The following is a 27,773-nucleotide window of genomic DNA, read 5'->3' as shown; positions in this document are numbered from 1 at the left end:
TAACTTGAATACAGGAAGATAAAGCAACTGGATGCTTTTCAAATGTTGTGTCAAAATTATCACACCATTATATAACAAGCAGAAATACCTAATTTTTTAGAAAAGACAAAACCTAACACTGGTCCAGCTGCGGGGAAACAGGTACACTAGAACACCTCTTCAGGTCCTGACCATGGCCATCTTTTTATACCTTAATCTAGAAGCAAAGAACAAGCTGTGGAACTGCTTATACTCTTGGACTCAGCCATTTCAAGCTGAAGAATACAGTCCAGGATAAAAATAAATCATTTGTGAAAATGAGAAAAACCAATAGCTCTTTACATAAGATTCTGGGCAAACTGGATGTAGTTCATCCATTAAAAAACAAGAGAATATTTAATCAAAATTCAATACAGTAGGACTACATTATAAACTCAACAAATATGTAATAAACTAAATAAAGAATGCTATTAAGCTACTACTATGATAAAGATATAAACTAACCTTACAGAAAGAGAGCAGATGTAAAATAACCTTATGCAAACTAACGAAACCCGCATTAAAAAAAAAATTTATAGTCTGGGTGCGGTGGCTCACGCCTGCAATCCCAGCACTTTGGGAGGCCAAGGCAGGCGGATCATGAGGTCAAGAGATCAAGACCATCCAGGTAAACATAGTGAAACCCCGTCTCCACTAAAAAATACAAAAATTAGCTGGGCATGGTGGTACGCACCTGTAGTCCCAGCTACTCAGCAGGCTGAGGCAGAACAATCACTTGAACCCTGGAGGTGGAGGTTGCAGTGAGCTGAGATCGCACGACTGCACTCCAGCCTGGGCGACAGAGTGAGACTGTCTCAAAAAAAAATTTTATAATAATTAAACTTACATATATTAACTAATTTAATCCTTACAAAAATCACAGAAGTACTATATTAATCCCCATTATAAAGATGAGGAAAAAGAAAGTTAAGGACACTCACATAGTGAGGAGCTGAGCCAGCAATCGAACCTCAGCCTAGCAGCTCCTGAGTTCCGATTCTTACCCCAAGTTTATTTACAAGCTACATTGTTGAGCTCTCTTTCTTCACTTATGATATGGGGATAATGGCCCCTATCGTGGGTGCTATGAGAATTAAATGAGAAAGGTCTGCAAAACCCCTATTAAAATATCTAACACAAAGTAGGTAGTCAGCTGGGCGCAGTGGCTCACACCTATAATCCCAACACTTTGGGAGGGCAAAGTGGGCAGATCACTTGAGGTCAGGAGTTCGAGACCAGCCTGCCCAATGTGGTGAAACCCTGTCTCTACTAAAAAAAATACAGAAATTAGCCAGGCATCATGGCACACACCTATAATCCCAGCTACTCAGGAGGGTGAGGCAGAAGAATTGCTTGAACCAGGAGATGAAGGTTGCAGTGAGCCAAGATGGCACCACTGCACTCTAGCCCAGGCATCAGAGTGAGATTCGTCTCAAAAAAAAAAAAAAGTAGGTACTCAATAAATGATAGCAGATTTTTCTTCCTTTTTTTTTTTTTTTTTAAGACAGAGTCTCGCTCTGTCCCCAGGCTACAGTGCAATGGTGCAATCTCAGCTCACTGCAACCTCCTCCTCCTGGGTTCAAGCGATTCTCCTGCCTCAGCCTCCCAAGTAACTGGGATTACAGGAGCACACCACCACACCCAGCTAATTTTTGTATTTTTAGTAGAGACAGGGTATTGCCATGTTGGCCAGGCTGGTCTCAAACTCATGACCTCAGGTGATTTGCCCACCTCAGCCTCCCAAAGTGCTGAGATTACAGGTGTGAGCCACCACGCCCACATTTTCTGAATTCATATCACATTTACAGTTAATGTACCGACAAAGACTCTGGGTTTTATTTTGGGAGAGGCAAAAGAGTACTGTCGCTATAGTAACTGGAAGTCTTGCCCTCAGCAATCCCTTTGTGCTCAGGGAAAAGAGGGACAACAAAGAATTAAAAGTGATAGATGGGTATGGAACAAGACCTTTCAGTGAATCAGCTCTGGGACAGGGGTAGAGGGAAATAAACTCTGGAACTTTCGAGGAAAAAAGTCTCTGGGACTCTCAAGGAATAAAATGCCAACCACCAGAAACTACAGAACAGGCTTTGGGATAATCTAATGGTGCTCACCACAAGGCTGGGATTCAACCTCCATTAAAGGGTGACAGTGCCTTTTAACTCAATACAACCACTTTAAATTGAGGGACACTTCAGGTGAAAGACCAGCTTAAATCTTTATGCCCCCCTCATTCAAGAAATATTCATTGAGTGCCTGCTGTGTGCCAGGTACTGGAAATAGACAATGGGAGGACAAGGCACCCGGACCCTGTTCTCTAGCGGGGAAGGCAGCTAAGAAAGAAGATAAGCACATACATAAGGGTCATTTCTTTTTTTTTTTTTTTTTTTTTGAGATGGAGTTTTGCTCTTGTTGCCCAGGCTGGAGTGCAGTGGCACGATCTCGGCTCACTGCAACCTCCATCTCCCAGGTTCAAGAGATTCTCCTGCTTCAGCCTCCTGGTAGCTAGGATTACAGGTATGTGCCACCACGCCCGGCTAATTTTTGTATTTTTAGCAGAGAAGGGGTTTCTCCATATTGGTCAGGCTGGTCTCGAACTCCCGACCTCAGGCGATCCACCCACCTCGGCCTCCCAAAGTGCTGGGGATTACAGGTGTGAGCCACCGCGCCTGTTTTTTTTTTTTTTTTTTTTTTTGAGACAGAGTCCCGCTCTTGTCGCCCAGCCTGGAGTGCAAGGTGCAATCTCGGCTCTCTGCAACCTCCGCCTCCCAGGTTCAAGCATCTCCTGCCTCACCCTCCCCAGTAGCTGGGATTACAGGCATGCACCACCATGCCTGGCTACTTTTTGTATTTTTAGTAGAGACAGTGTTTCGCCATGTTGGCCAGGCTCATCTCGAACTCCTGACCTCCAGTGATCCACCAACCTCGGCCTCCCAAAGTGCTGGGATTACAGGCATGAGCCACTGCGCCATGCAAGCATATAAAGATCATTTCTGACAGAGACAAGTAATTGTGGGAAAAACAACAAAATAATGTGAACCAGTGACATGGAAAGGACAATTTTAGATACGGCTGTTAGAAAGGACTCTCAAGACAGGCGCAGTGGCTCACGCCTGTAATCCCAGCACTTTGGGAGGCCGAGGCAGGTAGATCACCTGAGGTCAGGAGTTCGAGACCAGCCTGGCCAATATGGTGAAACCCCGTCTCTACTAAAAATACAAAAATTAGCCAGGCTTAGTGGTGGGCACCTGTAGTCCCACCTACTTGGGAGGCTGAGGCAGGAGAATTGCTTGAACCCAGGAGGTGGAGGTTGCAGTGAGCCAAGATCATGCCACTGCACTCCAGCCTGGGTGACAGAGCGAGACTCTTGTCTCAAAAAAAAAAAAAAAAGAAAAAGAAAGGACTCTCTGAGGAACTGAGGTCTAAGCAGAGAACTAGGTGACAAGAAGGAGATCTAAAGGAAGTGACTTCTAAGCAAAGGGAACTACTAGAGGCAAAGAATCTCCGGCAGAAAGGAGCTTTCCCCACACACAGCCTGAACCTAGAAGGTTGAGACTTCCCACAGCCCATGCTGCTGTCCCAAGAAAGCATAAACAATTTTAGCCGGTCCAGTGATACCTGGGTCTCCCAGGAAGAAGCCTCCAAGAGGACCTTTTGCCAAAGTTCTGCCGTGGAGGAAGGCCAGGGAGTGCCTAGGGATGGGTGCACAGACAGGTTTTAGACTCAGATTCTAACCAATTCTGGCTCCAGGCATTGTTGGCTGAGCGACGACAAGAAAAATCACTGAGCCTGTTTGCCCAGCTATAAGATGGGATCAACAGCCCCAATTTCCTAGGGTTGTTGTGAAGAATAAGTGAGCTAATGGATGTCAAGTGCTTAGCATAGCAAACTCTAAATGGTACTGGTGATGGCAATGGTGGTATACTAGCAAAAAGGACATCAGACACAAAGAATTATAGTCAATATTATTAAAAATTAACAAACAGTATCCAATATACTAAAGTGCATAAAGAGTGTATCTTTAGTCCTAGGGAAGTGACAAATTGGTTCAGGTAGGACCTCTTCCCAGGTCACACTAGAAGAAAGGGAATTAGTCCCTTTTACTTGACAAGGTAGGGAAGGAGGGAGGAAAGGCAGAAGAGGTAAGGAGGAAGAAAAAGAAAGGAAGGAAGGAAGGGAAGGCAAGAATGAAAAGAGGGAAGAGGCCAGGCACGGTGGCTCACGCCTGTAATCCCAACACTTTGGGAGGTCGAGGAGGGCGGATCACCAGAGTTCAGTAGTTTGAGACCAGCCTGGCCAACATGGTGAAACCCCGTCTCTACTAAAAACACAAAAAATTAGCCGGGCGTGGTGGCAGGTGCCTGTAATCCCAGTTACTCCAGAGGCTGAGGCAGGAGAACTGCTTGAGCCCAGAAGGTGGAGGTTGCAATGAGCCAAGATCGAGCCACTGCACTCCAGCCTGGCGACAGAGCAAGACTCTGTTGTAAAAAAAAAGAAAAGAGTGAAGAAAGAAATAGGCCTCAAAACTTCACCCACTTTCTTCCCAGATACTTGAAATGCTTTCTGCAAGAGTCAAGCTTTGCCTTCCATAATTAAAATGCAAAGAGACAGCAAACACGAGTTCAGTTTACTCATTCCAAACTACTGAGAATGAGTCGATTAAATCAGTGGATTTTCCCAGAAGCAGTGGAAAGGGCCTGTGCCAGGGTTGGCCCTAAAATGTATCTGCTGTATGACCTTTCGCATATTACTCAATTTCACTGAGCTAATCATCTTACCCTTACAAGTTCCTTCTCCTTTTGTCCCCATCAAAGAATAAGGTCTCAAGATTGGCAAGTGTGCCAAACTAGAAACATGGGCACTTCCCTTACCTCCTTCCCCTTCCCTCACCTCCCACACTCGGACAACATTTTGTAGGACCTGCTTCTAAGTCTCAGCCATTGCCAAGTGGATGCCCAGTTCAGCCCCGCATCAGTTCTAATCTTGATTACTCCAGCAGCTCTTGACAGAGCTCCAATCCTCCAGCTACACCTTCCCCAGATCCAAATCAATACTGTCTCATGAGATGACATCTTCTCAGTGGTTATTTTATGACAAATACTATTCTAAGATATATATATATATATACACACACACACATACATACAATTCTAAGATATATATGTATATACTATTCTAAGATATATATATATATACTATTCTGGTATATATATATACATATATATAAAAACTATATCAGCCCATTTAGTGTCTACCTCTTAGGTTTGTAATGAGGATTATTCCCATTTTATGGATGTGAAAACTGAGGTTCACAAAGTAAGTTTCCCAAATACCAAGGCTAGTCAGGTATTGGGACAAGGAATTGAACCGAGGTAAGGCTGACTCCAGTTAATTACACTGTTGCCAATCTTCATCACTGCTGCTACAGTGATATTTCTAAAATGTAAGTATGATCATAAGACTTCTATTTTAAAACAGTTCAGGCCGGACACGGTGGCTCACGCCTGTAATCCCAACACTTTGGGAGGCTGAGGCAGGTGGATCACAAGGTCAGGAGTTCAAGACCAGCCTGGCCAACATGGTGAAACCTCGCCTCTACTAAAAATACAAAAATTAGCCGGGCATGGTGGCACACGCCTGTAATTCCAGCTACTCAGGAGGCTGAGACAGGAGAATCGCTCGATCCCAGGAGGCGGAGGTTGCAGTGAGCCAAGATCGCGCCACTGCAGTCCAGCCTGGGCAACAAGAGCAAGGCTCTGTCTCAAAAAACAAAAACAAAAACAAATACAAAACAGTTCAGCGGCTCCCCTACAGAACCATATTCAAGGTACTCAGCACAGCATTTGGGCCATTAGTGAGTTAGCCATTATAACTAAGCCAAAAGAAACTCTCTTTTGGAGCTTAAAAGGAGAGAAGCAGGCAAGCTTTAGCAGAGGTGCTGTGGGACACAGTGGTTATGAGCCAGAACTCTGGAATAAGAGTGCCTGAGGTTGGACCTCAGCCCCACCACTTTCCAGATAAACTTGCACAAGTCATTTCCTCTCTAAGCTTCAGGCTCCGCATCTGTAAAATGAGGATATCACCAGCACCTACTTCAAACCATCATATAGGTGTTGTGAAGATAAAAGTTATTAGCACAGACCAGGCCCGGTGGCTCACACCTGTAATCCCAGCACTTTGGGAGGCTGAGGCAGGCAGATCACCTGAGGTCAGGAGTTTGAGACCAACCTTGTCAACATGGTGAAATCCCGCCTCTACTAAAAACACAAGAATTAGCCAGGCGTGGTGGCATGCGCCTGTAATCCCACCTACAGGGGAGGCTGAGGAAGGAGAATCACTTGAACCCAAAAGGCAGAGGTTGCAGTGAGCCGGGATGACAGAGCAAGACTCCGTCAAAAAAAAAAAAGTTATTTAGCAGAGCCTGGCACACAATAAGCTTCCAGGGTTACTAACTGTTCTTGCTGGGCATGGTGGCTCATGCATGTAATTCTAGCATTTTGGGAGGCAGAGGCGGGCGGATCACCTGAGGTCAGGAATTCAAGACCAGCCTGGCCAATGTGGTGAAAACCCATCTCTACTAAACACAAAAAAAAATTAGCTGGGGATGGTGGCAGACGCCTGTAATCCCAGCTACTCAGGAGGCTGAGGCAGGAACATTGCCTGAACCCGGGAGGCGGAGGTTGCAGTGAGCTGAAATCGAGCCACTGCACTCCGGACTGGGCAACAAGAGCAAAACTGTGTATAAAAAAAAAAGGGGGGGGACGGGGGCTGGGCGCCATGGCTCACGCCTGCAATCCCACCACTTTGGGGGGCACAGGCAGGCAGATCATGAGGTCAGGAGTTCGAGACCAGCCTAGCCGACATGGTGAAACCCTGTCTCCACTAAAAATATAAAAAATTTGCCGGGCATGGTGGTGCACGCCTGTAGTCCTAGCTACTCAGGAGGCTAAGGCAGGAGAATTGCTTGAACCCGGCAGGTAGAGGCTACAGTGAGCCGAGATCCCGCCACTGCACTCCAGCCTGGAAGACAGAGCAAGACTGCGTCACAAAAAAAAAAAAAAGAAAAAGAAAAAAAGGTTATTACTGTTCTTACCACCCATACTCCTGCCACATCCAAACACCCTGCAGTTCTGACCTCCAGGGCCTTTGTATAAACAAGCTGCTTTTTTTTTTTTTTTTTTTTTTTTTGATGGAGTCTTGCACTGTCACCCAGGCTGGGGTGCAATGGCACAATCTTGGCTCACTGCAACCTCTGTCTCCCAGATTCAAGCAACTCTCCTGCCTCAGCCTCCCAAGTAGCTGGAATTACAGGAGCAAGCCACCATACCAGGCTAATTTTTGTATTTTTACTAGAGACGGGCTAGTCTCTAGTTTCACCATGTTGGCCAGGGTGGTCTCGAACTCCTGACCAGGTGATCTGCTCCCTCCCCGACTAAGCCTCCCAAAGTGCTGGGATTAAAGGCATAAGCCACTGCACCCGGCCAAACAAGCTGCTTTCTCTTCCTGGTCCTTCATGACCAGGATTAGCCACTGGAACCTCCCTGAAGGACTTCCTTCACATCTGCATTCTCCCACGGCAACCTAACCTACCCTCTGGGCCACAGCATTCATCACTCTACGCTGAAACTGCCTATCTAAGCAGATCTCTCCCAAGAGGCAATTAACTCCTCATAGGCATCCCCAGCATCTAACAAGCAGTGCCCTTAACATGGTGGTCAAATGTTTGTTAAATGATATAACCTGGCCAGGCGCAGTGGCTCACGCCAGTAATCCCAGCACTTTGGGAGGCCAAGGTGGGTGGATCACCTGACGTCAGTTCAAGAACCCCTGGCTAAAATGGCAAAACCCCATCTCTAGTAAAAATACAAAAATTAGCCAGGCATGGTTGTGTACACCAGTAATCCCAGCTACTCAGGAGGCTGAGGCAGGAGAAACGCTTGAACATGGGAGGTGGAGGTTGCAGTGAGCAGAGATCATGCCATTGTACTCCAGCCTGGGCAACAGAGCGAGACTACGTCTCAAAAAAAAAGAGGTAACCTCAGCCTTCTCACTGGCAAAATGGAAATAAAAACAGAAAAGAGGCCAGGTGCAATTGCTCACACCTGTAATCCCAGTACTTTGAAAGGCCAAGGTGAGAGGATCACTTGAGTGAGGCCAGGAGTTTGAAGCCAGCCTGGGCAACATAGTGAGATCTCATCTCTACAAAAAATAAAAAAAATAGGCCAGGCACGGTGGCTCACACCTGTAATCCCAGCACTTTGGGAGGCCGAGGAGGGTGGATCACAAGGTTAGGAGATCGAGACCATCCTGGCTAACATGATGAAACCCTGTCTCCACTAAAAATACAAAAAATTAGCCGGGCGTGGTGGCAGGCACCTGTAGTCCCAGCTACTCGGGAGGCTGAGGCAGGAGAATGGCATGAACCTGGGAGGCGGAGCTTGCAGTGAGCCGAGATCGCGCCACTGCACTCCAGCCTGGGCAACAGAGCAAGACTCCGTCTCAAAAAATAAATAAATAAACAAATAAATAAAAATATAGAGCTGCGCTAGGTAGCTCACGCCTGTAATCCCAGCACTTTGGGAGGCCAAGGCAGGTGGATCACTTAAGGCCAGGAGTTCAAGACCAGCCTGGCCAAAATGGTGAAACCCTGTCTCTACTAAAAACACAGAAATTAGCCGGGTGTGGTGCCAAGGTCCTGTAATCCCAGCTACCAGGGAGACTGAGGCAGGAGAATCACCTGAACCCAGGCGGAGGTTGCAGTGAGCAGAGATTGCGCCACTGCATTCCAGCCAGGGAGACAGAGCGAAACTCTGTCTCAAAAAGTAAAAATAAAAATAAAAAAATAGGCTGGGCGTGGTGGCTCATGCCTGTAATCCCAGCACTTTGAGAGGCAGAGGTGGGCACAGAGCGAGACCAGCCTGACCAACATGGTGAAACCTCGTCTAGACTAAAAATACAAAATTAACTGGCGTGGTGGTGCCTCCCTGTAATCCCAGCTACTTGGGAGGCTGAGGCAGGAGAATCGCTTGAACCCAGGAGGCGGAGGTTGCAGTGAGCAGAGATTGTGCCACTGCACTCCAGCCAGGGAGACAGAGCAAAACTCTGTCTCAAAAAGTAAAAATAAAAATAAAAAAATAGGCTGGGCGCGGTGGCTCACGCCTGTAACCCCAGCACTTTGAGAGGTGGAGGCGGGCAGATCACCTGAGATCGGGAGTTAGAGACCAGCCTGACCAACATGGTGAAACCTCGTCTAGACTAAAAATACAAAATTAACTGGGCATGGTGGTGCATCCCTGTAATCCCAGCTACTCAAGAGGCTGAGGCAGGAGAATTGCTTGAACCTGGGAGGCAGAGGTTGCAGTGAGCCGAGATCACATCATTGCACTGCAGCCTGGGCAACAAGAGTGAAACTCTGTCTCAAATAAATAAATAAATAAATAAATAATTAGCCAGGCACAGTGACACACACCTGTGGTCCTAGCTACTCAGGAGGCTGAGGCTGGAGAATCACTTGAGCCCAGGGGTTCAAGGCTGCAGTGAACTATGACTGCACCACCATACTCCAGCTTGGGCAACAGAGCAAGAGACCCTGTCTCCAAAAAAAAAAAAAAAAAAACAGGAAAGAGATCAATATCATCCACCTCAATGGGTATATAGATTCAAGGAGATAATCACATGGAGGTTCTTTGAAGAGTGCTATCCACAGGTAAACGTGGGAACTATTATTACTCCTTGCGTGCAGAGGAAGGCAAAGCACGCGGAATGAAGCAACTGAAGACTGATCACAATTTTATCCCCGGGGCTTAAGAAAAGCTGTATCCATTTCTTCAGGCACTGGGGGCTCCAATCTATCAATACTCTACACTCTCTGAGTGATATAGTCTATAGCTCTGGAGTGAGTTTTGAGACGGAGTCTTGCTCTGTCGCCAAGCTAGAGTGCAGTGGCTCAATCTCGGCTCACTGCAACCTCCACCTCCTTGGTTCAAGTGATTCTCCTGCCTCAGCCTCCCAAGTAGTTGAAACTACAGGCGTGCATCACCAAACTGGGCTAATTTTTTGTATTTTAGTAGAGACAGGGTTTCACCATGTTGGCCAGCATAGTCTCGATCTCCTGGCCTTGTGATCCACCCGCCTCGGCCTCCCAAAGTGCTGGGATGACAGGTGTGAGCCACTGCTCACAGCCAAGGGGAAGTCTTATTTATTTATTTATTTATTGAGACGGAGTCACGCTCTGTCACCAGGCTGGAATGCAGTGGCGCGATCTCGGCTCACTGGAACCTCCAACTCTCTAGTTCAAGTGATTCTCCTGCCTCAGCCTCCCGAGTAGCTGCGATTACAGGCACATGCCACCACACCCAACTAATTTTTTTTTTTTTTTTTAGTACAGACGGGGTTTTACCATGTTGACCAGGATGGTCTCGATATCCTGACCTCGTGATCCACCTGCCTCGGCCTCCCAAAGTGCTGGGATTACAGGCGTGAGCCACTACGCCCAGCTGGGAAGTCTTTTTTTAAACACACCTGACCAGCTATGCTTACAAGATTTGTTTCTTTTTTTTTTTTTTTTTTTTGAGATGGAGTTGCGCTCTGTCGCCCAGGCTGGGGTGCAGTGGCGCAATCTCAGCTCACTGCAACCTCCGCCTCCCGGGTTCAAGCGATTCTCCTGCCTCAGCCTCCCAAGTAGCTGAGATGACAGGCACCTGCAACCATGCCAAGCTAATTTTTTGTATTTTTAGTAGAGACGGGATTTCACTGTGTTGGCCAGGCTGGTCTCAGCCTCCCCAAGTGCTGGGATTACAAGCGTGAGCCACCACACCCGACCTATTCTAACAGAATTTCTTAATTGAAATATCACCATATTACGAAGGAAAACAATTTGGAGATGAAATCATTACTCAACAGGGCCTTGAGAGACATTTTCATGCCTATGGAGTTTTAAATACCTAAGATATTTATGAGACAATTCATTAATTCCCTTATCCTGGCAGGGTGTGGTGGCTCACACCAGTAATCCCAGCACATTGGGAGGCTGAGGCGGGAGGATCACCTGAGGTCAGGAGTTCGAGACCAGCCTGGCCAACGTGGTGAAACCCCATCACTACTAAAAATACAAAAATTAGCCCGGCATGGTGGTAGGAGCCTGTAGTACCACCTACTCGGGAGGCTAAGGCAGGAGAATCGCTTGAACCCAGGAGGCAGAGGTTGCAGTGAGCCAAGATTGTGCCACTGCACTCCAGCCTGGGTGACAAGAGCAAAACTCTGTCTCAAAAATAAATAAATAAATAAAAGTCCCTTTTCCTTTAAGTATTAATTTTTATTCCTAGCCTTTATTATTAATACCAGGAAATATTCAACATTTACTGATTTGTTACCACATGCTAAATCCTTGACAAACATCTCATTCCCAACAATGCAGAGAAGTCAGCAGTATTTTACGAAGGAGTATAAACAATAAACAACTTGCCCAAAGTCACCTGGCTAGATAGAAGAGCTGGGACTTCAGAAGCAAGACCTCCTTCCTCCAAAACCCACTACCCTCTTTTTTTTTTTTTTAAGACAGGGTCTGTTTCTGTGGCCCAGGTTGGAGTGAAGCGGCATGATCCTGGCTCACTGCAACCTTTGCCTCCCAGGCTCAAACCATCCTCCCCACCTCAGCTCCCCCAGTGCTGGGACTACAGGCACGTGCCACCACACCTTGCTCATTTTTGTATTTTTTATAGAGGCGGGGTTTTGCCACGTTGCCAAGGCTAGTCTCGAACTCCTCAGCTCAAGTGATCTGCCCACCTAAGCTTCCCAAAGTGCTGGAATTACAGGTGTGAGCCACCGCACCCGGCCCCCACTAACCTTTATTGCCTTTAAAAACAAGGGGCTGAGTGCAGTGGCTCATGCCTGTAATCCCAATACTTTGGGATGCTGAGGTGAGCAGATCACCTGAGGTCAGGAGTTCAAGACCAGCCTGGCCAACATGGTGAAACTCCATCTCTGTTAACAACATAAAAATTAGCTGGGCATAGTGGCACACGTCTGTATTCCCAGCTACTCGGCAGGCTGAGGCAGGAGAATCTCTTGAGCCCGGAAGGCAGAGGTTGCAGTAAGCAGAGATCATGTCACCACACTCCAGCCTGGGAGACACAGTGAGACTCCATCTCAAAAAAAAAAAAAAAAAGTCTTTGGGATATTTCAACATTAAAAATATTAAGGGATTACTGTTAGTTTTGTGTGTGTGAAAATGAGGGGAAAAAAAAATGTGGCCGGGTGCAGTGGCTCACGCCTGTAATCCCAGCATTTTGGGAGGCCGAGGCAGGCAGATCACAAGGTCAGGAGTTCAGGACCAGCCTAGCCAATATGGTGAAACCCCATCTCTACTAAAAACACAAAAATTAGCCAGGCGTGGTGGCAGGCACCTGTAGTCACAGCTACTCGGGAGGTTAAGGCAGGAGAATCGCTTGAACCCTGGAGGTGGAGGTTGCAGTGAGCCGAGATTGTGCCACTGCACTCCAGCCTGGGGGACAGAGCGATACACTGTCTCAAAAAAAAAAAAAAAAACACAAAAAAAGTTAAGGGCGGGACAGTGGCTCATGCCTATAATCCCAGTACTTTGGTTTGGTTTTGTTTTGAGACGGAGTTTCACTCTTGTTGCCCAGGCTAGAGTGCAATGGCACGATCTCAGCTCACCACAACCTCCACCTCCTGGGTTCAAGCGATTCTCCTGCCTCAGCCTCCCAAGAGTAGCTGAGATTACAGGCATGTGCCACCATGCCCGACTAATTTTTTGTATTTTTAGTAGAGATGGGGTTTCTCCATGTTGGTCAAGCTGGTCTCAAACTCCTGACCTCAGGTGATCCGCCCACCTCAGCCTCCCAAAATGCTGGGATTACAGGAGTGAGGCACCATGCCCGGCCAATCCCAGTACTTTGGAAGGCCGAGGCAGGAGAATCACTTGAGCCCAAGAGTTTGAGACCAGCCTAGGCAACATAGCAAGACCTCGTCTCTATAAATAATAATAAAAAAAAAATTAGCCAAGCGTGGTGGCATACACCTGTAGTCCCAACTACTCAGGAGGATGAGGCAGGAGGATCCCTTGAACCCAGGAGGTTGAAGCTGCAAGACAGCTGTGATTGTGCTACTGCACTCCAACCTGAGCAACAGAGTGAGAGTCCATCATAAAGAAAAAAAAAAAGTAAGAGTCTTTTTCTTTGGCATACACTACTGATAAAGTTATGGATGAAATACAAACTAACAAGGCCCACTGAAGGGCCCATGGAGGAATTTTACACACATTTTCTGAGAGGAATAAAACAAAAGTAATAATGGTAACATATACTCAACTCCTCATAAATCTTCAAGCCAGGAAAACTCTATAAACTATGTTTTCTTTTTCTTTTCTTTTTTTTATTTTTAAACACAGGCTCTCACTGTCACCCACACTGGAGTACAGTGGCAGGATCATAGCTCACTGCAGCCTTGAACTCCTGGGTTCAAGCAATCCTTCCACCTCAGCTTCCCAAGGAGCTGGGACTACAAGGCGTGCACCACCATGCCAGACTAATTTTTTTTTTTCTGTTTTATAGAGATGAGGTTTCACTCTGTGGCCAGGACTGGTCTCAAACTCCTGGCTTCAAGCAGTCCTCCTGCCTTGGCCTCCCAGAGTGCTGGGATTACAGGCATGAGCCCCTGTGCCCAGCCAAACCAGGTTTCTTTAATTTCCTTTACAGATTAGGAAATGGAGGGAAAGGGTAACATTTACTGATATTTCCAATGACTGATGTCAGACAGTTATGATAATACTTGGGTGAGGAAACAGGCTCATATAGGTTAAGTAACTTGCTAGGCTGGAAAGTTCTGCCTCCAATGTGCATAACACAATGAAAGGTTCAAGAGGTTTAAGCCATATGCCCAAATTACATTTGGCCCCAAGAGAGTGGCAAATACAGGCACTCAAACTCAGGCATTCCACCTCCAAATCCTACATCCTCACCACCACATACCATGCAGCCTGGACATGAAAAGTGACCTCTTGGCCAGGCATAGTGGCCTGTAATCCTAGCACTTTGGGAGGCCGAGGAGAGTGGATCACTTAAGGTCAGGAGTTCAAGACCAGCTTGGCGAATATGGTGAAAACCCATCTCTTCCAAAAATACAAAAATTAGCTGGGCATGGTGGCATGCGCCTGTAATCCTAGCTACTCGGGAGGCTGAGGCAGGAGAACTGCTTGAATCCAGGAGGCAGAGGTTGCAGTCAGCTCTGAGATGATGTCACTGCATTCCAGCCTGGACAACAGAGTGAGAATGTCTCAAAAAGAGAAGAAAAAAAAAAGAAAAAAAGAAAAAAAAAAAGCAAGAAAAAGAAAAGTGGCCTCTTTAATTACCTTGCCTTTACAAGTTGCACATGTCTAATTATCATATAGGTCACAGCATGACCAATTTCCTACTCATCAAAGCACATTAGACAGAATTCAATACTCCATGGAACCAAGGGACAGTCAAGCAACCCAAACCAGTCATGCCCAGGAGCCTCAAGAAAGGCAGAAAAGTATTCAAAAACATGGAGACAGAAAGTAGAATGGTAGCTGCTGGGGCTGGGAGGAGGTTCATGAAAGAGGGAGTCAGTGTTTAATGGGTACAGAGTTATATATATATATATATTTTTTTTTTTTTTTTTTTTGAGATGGAGTCTCGCTCTGTCACCTAGGCTGGAGTGCAGTGCAGCGATCCTGGCTCAGTGCAACCTCCATCCGCCCCCGCGTTCAAACAGTTCTCCTGCTTCAGGCTCCCTAGTGGCTGGGATCACAGGCATGTGCTACCACGCCCAGCTAATTTTTGTATTTTTAGTAGAGATGGGGTTTTGCCATGTTGGCCAGGCTGGCCTCGAACTCCTGACCTCAAGTGATCTACCTGCCTCAGCCTCCCAAAGTGCTGGGATTACAGGCATGAGCCATTGGACCCGGCCCAGAGTTTCAATTTTGAGGAGTTATGGAGATGGAGAGTGGTGATGGTTGCACAACATTATTTAATACCAGTAAGCTATATAACTTAAAAATGGTTAAAATGGCAAATTTTATATTATGTGTATCTGACCACGACAACAACAACAACAACAAAAATTGAAGAAGAAAGAAAAATGTAGAAAGGCAGCTTGAGTTGGGAGAACTGGGCTTCTACAATTAAAGGATGTTTTGCATGGTCAAGAATGAAGGCCAGGCACAGTGGCTCACGCCTGTAATCCCAGCACTTTGGGAGGCTGAGGCGGGCGGAGACCAACCTGGCCAATACGGTGAAACCCATCTCTATCAAAAATATGAAAATTAGCCGGATGTGGTGGTGCAGGCCTATAATCCCAGCTACTCGGGAGGCTGAGGCATGAGAATCACTTGAACCCCAGAGAAGGAGGTTGCAGTGAGCCGAGATCGTGTCACTGCACTTCAGCCTGGGTGACAGAGCAAGACTCCATCTCAGAAAAAAAAAAAAAAGAATAAAATCTTGCTGACGCCTGTAATCCCAGCACTTTAGGCCGAGGTGGGTGGAGCACCTGAGGTCAGGGGTTCAAGACCAGACTGACCAACATGGTAAAACTCCATCTCTACTAACAACAGAAAATTAGCCAGGCGTGTTGGCACATGCCTGTAATCCCAGCTACTTGGGAGGCTGAGGCAAGAGAATCACTTGAACTCAGGAGGCGGAGGTTGCAGTGAGCCAAGATCGTGCCATTGCACTCCAGCCTGGGCTACAAGGTGAAACTCCATCTCAAAAAAAAAAAAAAAAAAAAAAAAAAAAGGCCAGGCACCAGTGGCTCATGTCTGTAATCCCAGCACTTTGGGAGGCCAAGGCTGGTGGATCATCTGAGATCAGGAGTTCAAGACCAGCCTGGGCAACATGGTGAAACCCCGTCTCTACTAAAAATATAAAAGATTAGCCGGGTGTGGTGGTGTTCGCCTGTAATCCCAGGTACTCAGGAGGCTGAGGCAGGAGAATCACTTGAAACTGGGAGGCGGAGGCTGCAGTGAGCCAAGATCATGCCACTGCCTTCCAGCCTGGGAGACAGAGTCAGATTCTGTCTCAAAAAAAAAAAAAAAGAAAAGAAAAAAAAGAAAAAAGAATGAGCCAGGCATGGTGGCTCATGCCTGTAATCCTAGCACTTTGGGAGGCCGAGGCGGATGGATTATGAGGTCAGGAGATCAAGACCATCCTGGCTAACATGGCGAAACCCCTGTCTCTACTAAAAATACAAAAAATTAGCCGGGCATCGTGGAGGGCACCTGTAGTCCCAGCTACTCAGGAGGCTGAGGCAGGAGAATGGCGTGAACCCGGGAGGCGGAGCTTGCAGTGAGCTGAGATTGTGCCACTGCACTCCAGCCTGGGCAACAGTGTGAGACTCCGTCTCAAAAAAAAAAAAAAAAAATGAAATCTGGGGTGAGGGTGGCAAAGTACCTCAGTGCTGGTTTCCAGGCTGCCACCTGTTTGATTTGTAGTTAAAATGACTTACTCAAATTTCTAGAGGAAAAAGCACGATAGCTACAGAGAGAGGGATGTAAGAGCACTGGGACAGGAGGCAAAGAAACCTGGACTCCAATCCAGGCCCTGCTTATTAGCCAAATGACCTTGGACAAATTACTCATCTCAGTTTCCTCCTCTGTTAGGACAGGATAATAGGTCAGATGTAAGGATTCAATGACATTTAAGACAGTGCTCCAAAAATGCTAGCTATAGTTATCATTATTGTAAAATGCCCACATTTCCAGACCAAGTTTCCACAACCTAGAAATCCCAACACCTGTGCACCTGTAGAAGCAAGAAAGGCATTGGCCGGGCACGGTGGCTCACGCCTGTAATCCCAGCAGTTTGGGAGGCCAAGGCGGGTGGATCACTTGAGGTCAGGAGTTCAAGACTAGCCTGGCGAACATGGTGAAACTCCGTCTCTACTAAAAATACAAAAAGTTAGCCAGGCATGGTGGTGGGCACCTGTAATCCCAGCTACTCAGGAGGCTGAGGCAGAAGAATTGCTTGAACCCAGGAGACAGAGGTTGCAGTGTGCCGAGGCTGCACCACTGCACTTCTGGGCGACAGAGCGAGACTCCGCCTCAACAAAAAAAAAAAAAGAAAGAAAGGAATGTCAATCTACCAGCTATGGACTTTTTCCATATGAGAAAGAGACCTCTTGAAAATCAGGTCTCTACTAGGACAGAGACCCCCAAATATCCATCTAAGATACCTGGAAGTCGGCCTTTAAAATCTGAGAATTATGCTCCTGACATGGAATAAACTGTCATTGAATAAAAACCTTGGTTTAGGCCAGGCGCAGTGGCTCACACCTGTAATCCTAGCACTTTGGGAGGCCCTGGCAGGCGGATCATGAGGTCAGGAGTTCGAGACCAGCCTGGCCAATATGATGAAAGCCAGTCTCTACTAAAAATATAAAAAATTAGCAGGGTGAGGTGGCACACACCTGTAGTACCAGCTACTTGGGAGGCTGAAGCAGGAGAATCACTTGAATCTGGGAGGCAGAGGTTGCAGTGAGCTGAGATTGCACCATTGTACTCTAGCCTGGGCAACAAAGTGAGACTCCACCTCAAAAAAAAAAAAAACAAAAAAACCCTTTGTTTAAATCCCAAGCCCCTCCTCTTGCTCCTTCCCCAAAGTTCACTGATTCAGGCTCCACCACTCTTTCCTAAAACTGTCCTATTTACATTTAGTCACTCATATTAGGCTTCTAAAATTGTACAGGATTTCTGCCAGCTCATTAGTTCCATTATTTGGCAAAAGAGAGGAAGGTCCAGGTAGGACCTAGCCCAAGATCTAGCAAAGTTGTCAAAGCATTATTACAAATTAAGGGTTCAATTTTTTTTTTTTTTTTTTTGAGACACAGTTTCACTCTTGTTGCCCAGGCTGAAGCGCAGTGGCGTAATCTCGGCTCACTGCAACCTCTGCCTCTCGGGTTCAAGCCATTCTCCTGCCTCAGCCTCCCGAGTAGCTGGGATGACAGGCACCTGCCACCATGCCTGACTAATTTTTTGTATTTTTAGTAGAGACGGAGTTTCACCGTGTGTTGGCCAGGCTGGTCTTGAACTCCTGACTTCAGGTGATCCATCCGACTTGGCCTCCCAAAGTGCTGGGATTACAGGCGTGAGCCACAGTGCCTGTCTCAATTTTCATTAGGTTACCCTATAGTCAATAGCCTGTAAGGGGCAGTCACTGGCAAAGATGGATTAGACAAAGACATCACCCTCCCTTTCTCTAGGCTCATAATCCAATCAAGGATCTTGACTAAGCACACATTTTGGTTTAAAGAATGTTTATCAAGAAAAATGTCCCAGCTTAACCAACATAGTGAAACCTTGCCTCTACTAAAACTACAAAAAATTAGTTGGGCATGGTGGTGCGCGCCTATAATCCCAGCTACTCAGGAGGCTGAGGCACAAGAATCGCTTGAATTCAGGATGCACAGGTTGCAGTAAGCCAAGACTGCGCCACTACACTCCAGCCTAGGCAACAGAGCAAGACCCTTTCTCAAAATAAATAAATAAATAAAATTAATAAAAAGACTTTATCAAGAAAAATGTAAACATCCTCCCTATTATTTCTTAGGAAGATGATGAAAGAAGAAAACTCCAGAGGTTAAATATACCTTTAAGTCCTGACTTCCAAGCCCCCTCAGCAACTGTCTTTGACAATAATCAGGTGCTCTCAAAGAACTGTTGGTTTTATTCATTTGTTAAGTTATTTGAAATACAGATTTCTTATCATTATCCCTAACAATTCCTTGTTCTAGGTTTTGTGGCTGTGTGTTCCTAGAAGAGCACTTGGAAGCAATGGGGTCTCGTGCTGTCACCCAGCTGTAGTGCAGTGGTACAATCCTAGCTCACTGCAGCCTCTGAACTCCCTCGTCAGCCTCCCAAGGAGCTGGGACTACAAGCACGCACCACCATGCCTGACTACTTTTTTTGGGGGGGGCGGGGGGTAGAGACAGGAATCTCACTTTGTTGCCCAGGCTGGTCTTGAACTCCTGGCTTCAAGCAATCCTCCCACTTTGGCCTCCCAAAGTGTTGGGATTACAGGCGTAAGCCACTGCACCCACCCAACCACGAGTAATTATCAAATGGTATTTGCACTTAGGATACACTTTCAAACTTCAGAAAGGAAGTTTAAGCACCTTTACAATCCAGGAAGACATACCAGGCAACTGATTCCCACAGATACAGGAGATCTTGGGGAAGGGGACTAAAAACATTACATCTCATACTTTCCCCAAATCCCAGCCAAAGGCAAACAACCTGCTTGCTTCCTCTTTAAATTTCATGCCACCTGCCCTGCTAATTCAAACCAAAAAACAAAGCTGTGGTATGGAGGAAATGAAGTCCCTTTTTAAGCATACATTAGATAAGAGAACTGACAAGTAAATATGGGGTATATAAGGTACAGACTCCTTCTTGGTAAGGCAGAGAAGTCACTAACATTGAATGGAGAACTCAGGAAGACTTCTTTGAGGATTTCAGGTAGTTCTGAATGAAATACAGCATGGAACTGGAAGAAGACATGGAAGCAAGAAGAACGCTGAAGTTGGGTTGAGAACAAGCTGGCTGCCTCAGCTAGAAAAAAAGATAGTGGCAGAAGTGACTCGGACAAGGGAATAACTGGCAGGCTGCCCAAGGGAGCACATGAAAGAAATCAGATCTGCTGCAACAAGCTTCCACAGGCAATGGGGTTTCTAAGCAAGGTAGCGACCAACATTCAGCCAGGGTGGACGTTGCAGATCATCAGCCCCTCATTTTACAAATGGGGAGAAGCAGGCCCATAGCATTAAGTGACTTGCCTGAGGTCTCACAGTAAGTGGAAGAGCTAGGACTAGAGCCAAATCCAGATCAAATCCGTTACTGAATAGGATCTGACACTCATGTGAGGAATAGGGGTTGGAGGAGGACAGGGACACAAAATCGTCTAGTCATTCAGGTTTGTCCTGATTAGGGCTGGCAACAGGATCACGTGGAAGAGGGCCAGACAGGTGACAGCCAGGGAAATAGGTACAGATGATCCAACACACTTAGAAAGGAAAAAAAAATTTTTTTGAAAAATTTTTTGAAAAAAGGAGAAACCCACTTGAGACTTAGAATAGATTAGACATGTGGGTACAAAAGGAGAAAGATCATCATAAAGCATGATCACCATCAAAGAATATCATCTTCTCCCCAGCATTTGCCATTCTGGAGCACCCATTTAGAGAAAGCCAGAAGCTTCCATTCGAGGTCAGGGAATGTAGCTTTATCCTGGCTTTTCCTGGCCCATTTCCAGAACCCAGAAAACCAAGAAGGACTCCTTGGAAATTCCAACACCTGTGACCCACTGATTTGGGGTATCACAGACTCCCTACTCATGGTAGGATGAAAGGTAAGGAACCAGAGAGACAAGCTGGCTATGCAGTATTTATTAGAATGATTCTATATCAATAATTATGTTCACATTCAAGTAAGAAATATGTAACCATTTAAATTTGGCAATAGCCAGGCATGGCAGCTCACACCTATAATCCCAACACTTTGGGAAGCTAAGGTGGAGGACTGCTTGATCCCAGAAGTTCAAGACCAACCTAGGCAAAATGGCAAGATCTCATCTCTACAAAAAATTTAAAATTAGCCAGGTGTGGTGGCACGTGCCAGTGGTCCCTGAAACTCAAGAGGCTGAGGGGAGGATCGCTTGAGCCCAGAAGGTTGAGGCTGCAGTAAGCCGTGATCACACCACTGCACTCCAGCTTGAGTGACAAAATGAGACCCTGTCCCCACCCAAAATATACATATATATATATATACACACAGAAACCAAACTCCTGGAGAAGTTTTGGCCTTTTTTTTTTTTTTTTTTTTTTTTTTTTGGAGACAGAGTCTCACTCTGTGGCCCAGGCTTGAGTGCAGTGGTGCAATTTTGGCTCACTGCAACCTCCGCCTCCTGGGTTCAAGCAAGTATCCTGCCTCAGCCTCCCATGTAGCTGGGATTACAGGTGCCTGCCACCACACCCAGCTAATTTTTGTATTTTTAGTAGAGACAGGGTTTCACTGTGTTAGCCAGACTGGTCTCGAACTCCTGACCTCATGATCTGCCCGCCTCAGCTCCCAAAGTGCTGGGATTATAATCATGAGCCACCGCGCCCAGCCAGTTTTGGCCAATATTTAAAAAGCTATGTGCTAGAATAACTGAGTATAACTAATAAAGGAGACTATGGCCTTGTACAAACTTTTAAGGGATGTGTGTCTGGATAAAGATAAAATAAAAAAATATAAGGCTAACCACCACCTTCCTATTTTCACAGAGAAACTTTGTCTTCGTGTATGAAACCTCACTACTAAAAGTGTAGTTCAGTAACATCAGCATCACCTGCAAATCAGAAATGCATTCAGGTCCCATCCTAGATCTACCAAATCAGAATCAGCATTTCAACAAGACCCCTGGGTGACTTACATGCACATTCAAGTTTGAGAAGCACTGGTGTAGAATACTTTAAGGGGGCACTGTACGGCAGTACACAGATAAAGTATCAAGCAGCCAAAGAAAGAGACAAAGTATCTGTTCACTTTCAGTATACTATATTTTATTAGGTACTGCTCAGACAGACCTCCAGTGATTTTTATAAATTTGGTACTTCCTAATGGCCACATGATCTAACTGTGGGATCTATTTCATTTCTGGAAATAACACAACTTAGTTCTAGGGCTTTCATGCACATGAAATATAAAACAGCTTAGTTGTTCTGAAAACATGATAATGATTAATTTTATTCAAGTCCCAACACTGAGTTCAGAGCACTTCTCCATAGGCCCCATTAATCTCTCCAGGTTTCTGGGAGTATCATTAAATCCCTCGGCATCCTTAAGAAGCAGGTGCTTAGCAAACATCCAGTTTCCAAATGAGAGTCAGAGGGGCTTGATCCTGAAAGTGTAGTATTTTCCTGCCTTGTCCTACTGGTATAGCTTCTTGGACCTAAAATCTCTCTCCTGCTGAGGCCTCATGCAGCTGCACACTCAAGTACTTCCCAAAAGGAAGAAAGGTCAGAGGTATCATTATCCCCAAGCACTTGGAATTCCAGCTGTGGAGAAATTAATCTGGTTGGGGGTTCAGGCTGAGAAGCCCTGAATAAGATCTGTAAAGGCAGAAGGAAACACAAAAGAAAGAACTATTGAGGCTCTTAAGAGATAGGAGGTCCCAGATATTTGCAGATTTTAAAGTGAGGATTGGGGGTAAAGATTGACAAGAGGTTGGCCGGGCTTGGTGGCTCACGCCTGTAAACCCAGCACTTTGGGAGGCGGAGGCGGGCGGATCACGAGGTCAGGAGATCGAGACCACAGTGAAACCCCCTCTCTACTAAAAACAAAAAAATTAGCCGGGCGCGGTGTGGTGGGTGCCTGTAGTCCCAGCTGCTCGGGAGGCTGAGGCAGGAGAATGGCGTGAACCCGGGAGGCGGAGCTTGCACTGAGCCGAGATCGCGCCACTGCACTCCAGCCTGGGCGACAGAGCGAGACTCTGCCTCAAAAAAAAAAAAAAAAAAAAAAGAAGAAGATTGACAAGAGGATGATTGGGAGAGAAAAATATCCATTTCCCCACCGACACCCCAGGGACAAGAACAAAAAGAGTATCCAAGGGATTCCTCCAAACGACATCTTTTCTTCATAAAAGATAGTAAGAAAGCCAATATAGGGAAGAAGTTTATGGGCTAGAAGCAGTGCTGGAAAAATCTGAGTTTTGTTTGTTTTTGTTTTCCAGCACAAGGAGATAAAGCAAAGGAGAAAACAGTATGCACCTAAACAGAATCTTAGGTCTTCTATGAAGTAAACCACCAGGAGGATTCAGAGTCCTGTGATTAACCAAAGAAATGGTTTCCACTTTGAATCCAGCGCTGGGGGCCCAGGCAGTCCTAGACTTGAGGCCACCTCCAGCACAAGGAAAATCTTTATAGCCACTACGTAAACAGAACAATTCCAAAGAAAGACAGAAACCAGAAAAATGTTTGGGGATTGGGCAAGCCAAGAGAGAAGAGATCCTGCTAGCGGAAAGATAAAAGGCCTATGAAAAACAATGTGCAGGTAGCCCTTTAGGAGAGGAATCCTTCCCTGGGAGGAGAGGAGAATTCAGGAGGTGTGACTCTGGGAAGTGTGCTCAGAAAAAAAGGCCGCAGAAGCACAGAGAAAAGTGCCGTGCTGAACAAAGATACGCACTCGCCAGAGGAAGAGGAAATGGGTGCACTGACCAGACTGGGGAGAGCACCTCAAGGGGAGTGTGGCTCCAAAAAGGGAAGGAAACTGAGGAATGAAAATGTCTTGGATGACAGAAAAGCTAAACAGGGTAGGAAGGCATGCTCAAAACAACAGACCACTCGCCACCTGGAAATGAGAGGACTCACAAAAAGGTGTGCCCCCCAAATTTAAGAAGCATCTGGAAAGTGGCTGCACTCTGAGAGTTGTATAACTAAAAGGGGTTCACCTCGTACATTTGGGGGGCACAAGAAACAAGTATACTCCCAGATATGAAAATGAGTCTCCTTCAGGAAATAAGGTAGTTTGATTTGGGGAACACGTGAAAAGTGTGTAACCCCAAGAATACAGTCTCGGGAGAAGGCAGTGAATTCCCTTATTTGTGAAACTGGAAATAAGTACCCATAAACTTCAAAATTTGGACATCGTTTTCGGCCCAACCTCAGGTTTGAAGGGCTGAGGAAAGGAAGTGGCCCCTAAATGTAAGAAATTCCAGAAGGCATGCTGTCAGATTTGCGACCTGGAAAAGGGGAATTCTTCCTTGGAGTGGAGGGGATACAAGAAAGTATCCCAAAACTTTGGCTAATGGACCCCAGATCTGAGGACCCGATAACAGGGTGAACCTCTAAATTGGAACGGAAATGCAGAATCAAATTGCAGGCCCGAAAAAAGGAATGTGCTCCCACTTTGGGGGCTGAGGGAAGAGGGTACGCCCTAAATTGGGGGGGGAGGGCTTTTAGAAATTTAGATAAAATTCCAGAGCTAGAGCTTAAGAAAGGGGGTGTGCCGCCCAGTTTTCAAAACTATAGAGAAAAGGGACACTCCCATATTTGGGGTCTTGAGAAAGGAATGTGCTCCCCAGAATAGGATAAAAAAAGCCAATTTTAAAAAACATATTCGCAAAGCGCAAGGCAATAGCAGAGGCTGCTGATGAGGCTCTAGGTGCCCACACAGCTCAGGCTCGGGCCCTAGGGCTTACCCGCACCCCCAACACGGCCCGCTCCGCGCCCCGGACCCGCACCCCACGGCCCAGCCCCCTCGGGCGGCGCTGATTGGCGGCAGCCGCCGCCACTCTTGCGGGTAGCCCCGGGGATTGGGCACTGCTCGCACGCCCGCCACGCTCTCAGCAGCAGTCCCAGGGCCTCCCTCCAGGCTGGGCGAGCGGGGCCAGGCGGGGAGCGGGGCCGGGCAGGGGACCGAAGCAGCGGTGGCGTCCGTCGCCGTCCCCGCCCGCACGGCGCGCGCGCAGCGCGGGCCCGGCCCAACCCGGCCCGGCCGGCCGGCTTCGCCTCGCCGCGCCTCGCCGCGAGCTCACCTCACGGCCCCACTCCGGCTGCGCCGCTCCAGGACCAACCGACAGAAGGACTCTGCGTGCTCTGCACCACGTGACCCCCGGGACGCGCCCAGCGTATCCCCCGCCCCCCACACACACGCATCATCGCCACCACCGAGTGACGTAAGGTCCCAGCTGCCCCGCCCCCTGCCCCCTCTGCCCGATCACTGTGGCAACGGCCTGCGCAGGCCACGCCCACTGCCCTGACGCGCGGGAAACAGGCCCGCGCCCTAGCAGGAACACGAAGTCCCCACTCACTCGTAATCACTGAGATCACCGAAGCCGGGGAATGGACGTTATCCATCACCCGTTAATTTTGCCACCTAAATGCGTCTCAAAGCTTCCCATTTCTCCATCGAAGCGACCACCATCTCTCTCCAAGATGAAGATGGTTTCCACCCTATTACTCTTCGCGGTTCTAATCCATTCTTCGTACACCGGCAGAGAGGTCTTTTCAAAACGCCATCCCCTTCTCAAAGCTCGTTTCCCTCCCTACTCCGGATTAAGATCTAACTCTTCACTTAGACTATCTACCAGGCTCTTCAAAGTCTGGACCTGACCTGCCGCTTTCTTATCCTCACGAATCCAGCTCCCCAACATTCTCAGCGTCCTTCAACTCCGCTAACAATCCAGGTTCTTCTCATCTCAGAGCCTTTGCACTCATTTCTCCCCCACTTTATCATTAACTCCTAGAAAGGTTTCCAATTGCTGCTAAGGATAAGGAGCTATATTTTCTCTGGGGACGAAGGTCGGAGTTGAAGCCACCCCAAAAGAATATGAGACCAGGAGCAGTGGCTCACGCCTGTAATCCCAACACTATGAGAGGCTGAGGTGCGTAGATCACTTGAGCTCAGGAGTTCGAGACCAGCCTGGGCAACATAGCTAGACCCCCGTCTCTCCAAGAAATACAACAATTAGCCAGGCGTGAACGTGCACACCTGTGGTCCCAGCTCAACCTTCTGAGTAGCTGGGACTGCAGGCCCATGCCACCATGCCTAGCTAATTTTTTTTTTTTTTTTTTTTTTTTTTTGAGACACGGTCTCACTGTGTCACCCAGGCTGGAGTGCAGTGGTGCAGTCTCGGCTCCTCATAACCTCCACCTCCTAGGCCCAAGCAATTCTCCCACCTCAGTCTCCCAGATAGCTGGAACCACAGGTGTGCACCTGGCTAATTTTTGCATTTTTTTGTAGAGACGCAGTTTCACGATGTTACCCAGGCTGGTCTTGAATTCCTGGACTCAAGCAGTCCACCCACCTCAGCCTCCCAGAGTGCTGGAAATAACACCGTACTTGGCCAATTTTTTTTTTTTTTTTTTTTTTTTTTTTTTTTTTTTGAGATAGAGTCTCGCTCTGTAGCCCAGACTGGAGTGCAGTGGTGCGATCTTGGCTCACTGCAACCTCTGCCTCCCGGGTTCAAGCAATTCTTTGCCTCAGCCTGCCAAGTAGCTGGGATTACAGGCGCACGCCGCCACGCCCAGCTAATTTTTTGTATTTTTTTTAGTAGAGACGGGTTTTCACCATCTTGGCCAGGCTGGTCTTGAACTCCTGACCTCATGATCCGCGCGCCTCGGCCTCCTAAAGTACTGGGATTACAAGCGTGAGCCACCGCGCCCGGCCGAGTTTTTTTTTGGTTTGTTTTTTTTAGAGACAGGGTCTCACTTTGTTGACCAGGCTGGTCTCAAACTCCTTGGCTCAAGTGATCCCCCTGCCTCAGCCTCCAGAAATGCTGGAATTACAGGCCTCAGCCAGCAAATCCAGCCTGAGGGGTGCTTTTTAAACCAGGGCTGGAGACTAAGGAGGGTATTGCCTCAGTTGAGGTAGTCAGGGCAAAGAGCAGCCCTTAGGTAGAGACACTATGGAACCAGGGACAAAAGCTTCAGCTACACTTGCTTGGGCAGTACATGTATTCTATTAAAATTGTAACATGGCTGGGCGCGGTGGCTCACGCATGTAATCCCAGCACTTTGGGAGGCCAAGACGGGCAGATTACCTGAGGTCAGGAGTTCGAGACCAGCCTGGCCAACATGGTGAAACCCTCTCTCTACTAAAAATGCAAAAATTAGCCAGGCATGGTGGTGCATGCCTGTAGTCCCAGCTACTTGAGAGGCTGAGGCAGGAGAATGACTTGAACCCTGGAGGCAGAGGTTGCAGTGAGCCGAGATAGCACCACTGCACTCTAGCCTGGGTGATAGAGCAAGATTCCATCTCAAAAAATAATAATAAAATAAAATAAAATTGTAACAATACAGAAAAGATTCACATGACCACTGCATAAGGATAAGCATGCAAATTCATGATACATTTCATACTTTTTAAAAAATCAGCAATTTGAGAATCAGTGCCACTCAGTCAAGTAAGTGCTCACATATAGGAAGGGCCTTCCCAAGATCCTCTGGGTTTATGTTTATTAATATGAAATTGCTCAGATGTCAGTGGCTATGGTAGCACACAAAGAACTTTTTGCCCCCCAACCACAATAATGCCAAGAACTCTAGACTCTGTAGCCCCATATAAATATAGCATGTTTCTTTACTTATTCAACCTGCATTTACCGAGAGTCAAATTCAAGATGGGCACCAAATACTCAGAGCACAATGAGACTTAGGCCCTGCTCTCGAGGAGCTCACAAACTGGTGAAGTAATCATGGCAAGCAAAAGAGAAATATGTTACAAGGGCCCCTGAGCTATAACAGTAGTGCAGGCTTGGAAAACAAACAGGCACAAGGACAGCTCCACCAAGAAAGAGCAACAGCTGCTGCCCCCAGCAACACTGCGTACCACTGCTGTGATTCAATCTTAGTATCCCTTTGTCTTTGAGTCACTCACTCAAGAGGCAAGGTCTTGGCCAGCAGCCACTGTCGATTGGCCAATCTCAGGTCACATGGATGAGTCCAGCCTGCCAGGGAAAGAAGAGAGGAATGACCTGCCCCTAAGGGTACTCCCCAAGATGGGAAGTGAGGGTTGGAAGGAGACTGACACTGATCAGGGAAAAATAACTGAATACAGATAAGAAAAAAGTACCTTGTGAGCTAAGCTCTTTCTGATGTAAAAACTTGCAGAAATTTGACTTACCAGCTTCTTCTGAACTGAATATTAATGGAATGCTAGCCAGAGAGCTCCAGTTTACAAGATTTTGGTCTAAAGTCCACTGACTTTAGACCAGAAGTAACATCTACCTTCTGCCTTAAGATGCTCC

At 47.0% G+C, this 27,773-nt stretch overlaps 1 protein-coding gene and 1 pseudogene across 2 annotated transcripts in view; one reads left to right on the top strand and one right to left on the bottom strand.

Annotated features, from left to right (window-relative positions):
* Nucleotides 1-24,703, bottom strand: part of PHF20 (PHD finger protein 20) — a 183,402-nt gene extending 158,699 nt beyond the window's left edge. Inside the window, exon 1 of one of the 2 annotated variants that reach the window (XM_031005036.3) lies at nucleotides 24,561-24,703. The gene's annotated coding sequence lies outside the window, so the exon portion shown is untranslated. The remainder of the gene's footprint in view (nucleotides 1-24,560) is intronic. The other variant, XM_055373429.2, reaches the window with a different exon arrangement.
* Nucleotides 24,704-26,801: 2,098 nt separating this feature from the next.
* Nucleotides 26,802-26,890, top strand: LOC115931747 (uncharacterized; annotated as a pseudogene).
* The last annotated feature ends 883 nt before the right edge of the window (nucleotides 26,891-27,773 follow it).

Source organism: Gorilla gorilla, chromosome 21, assembly GCF_029281585.2.
Source record: "Gorilla gorilla gorilla isolate KB3781 chromosome 21, NHGRI_mGorGor1-v2.1_pri, whole genome shotgun sequence".
NCBI lineage: Eukaryota > Metazoa > Chordata > Mammalia > Primates > Hominidae > Gorilla > Gorilla gorilla.
This window is presented reverse-complemented; position numbering and strand designations above follow the sequence as displayed.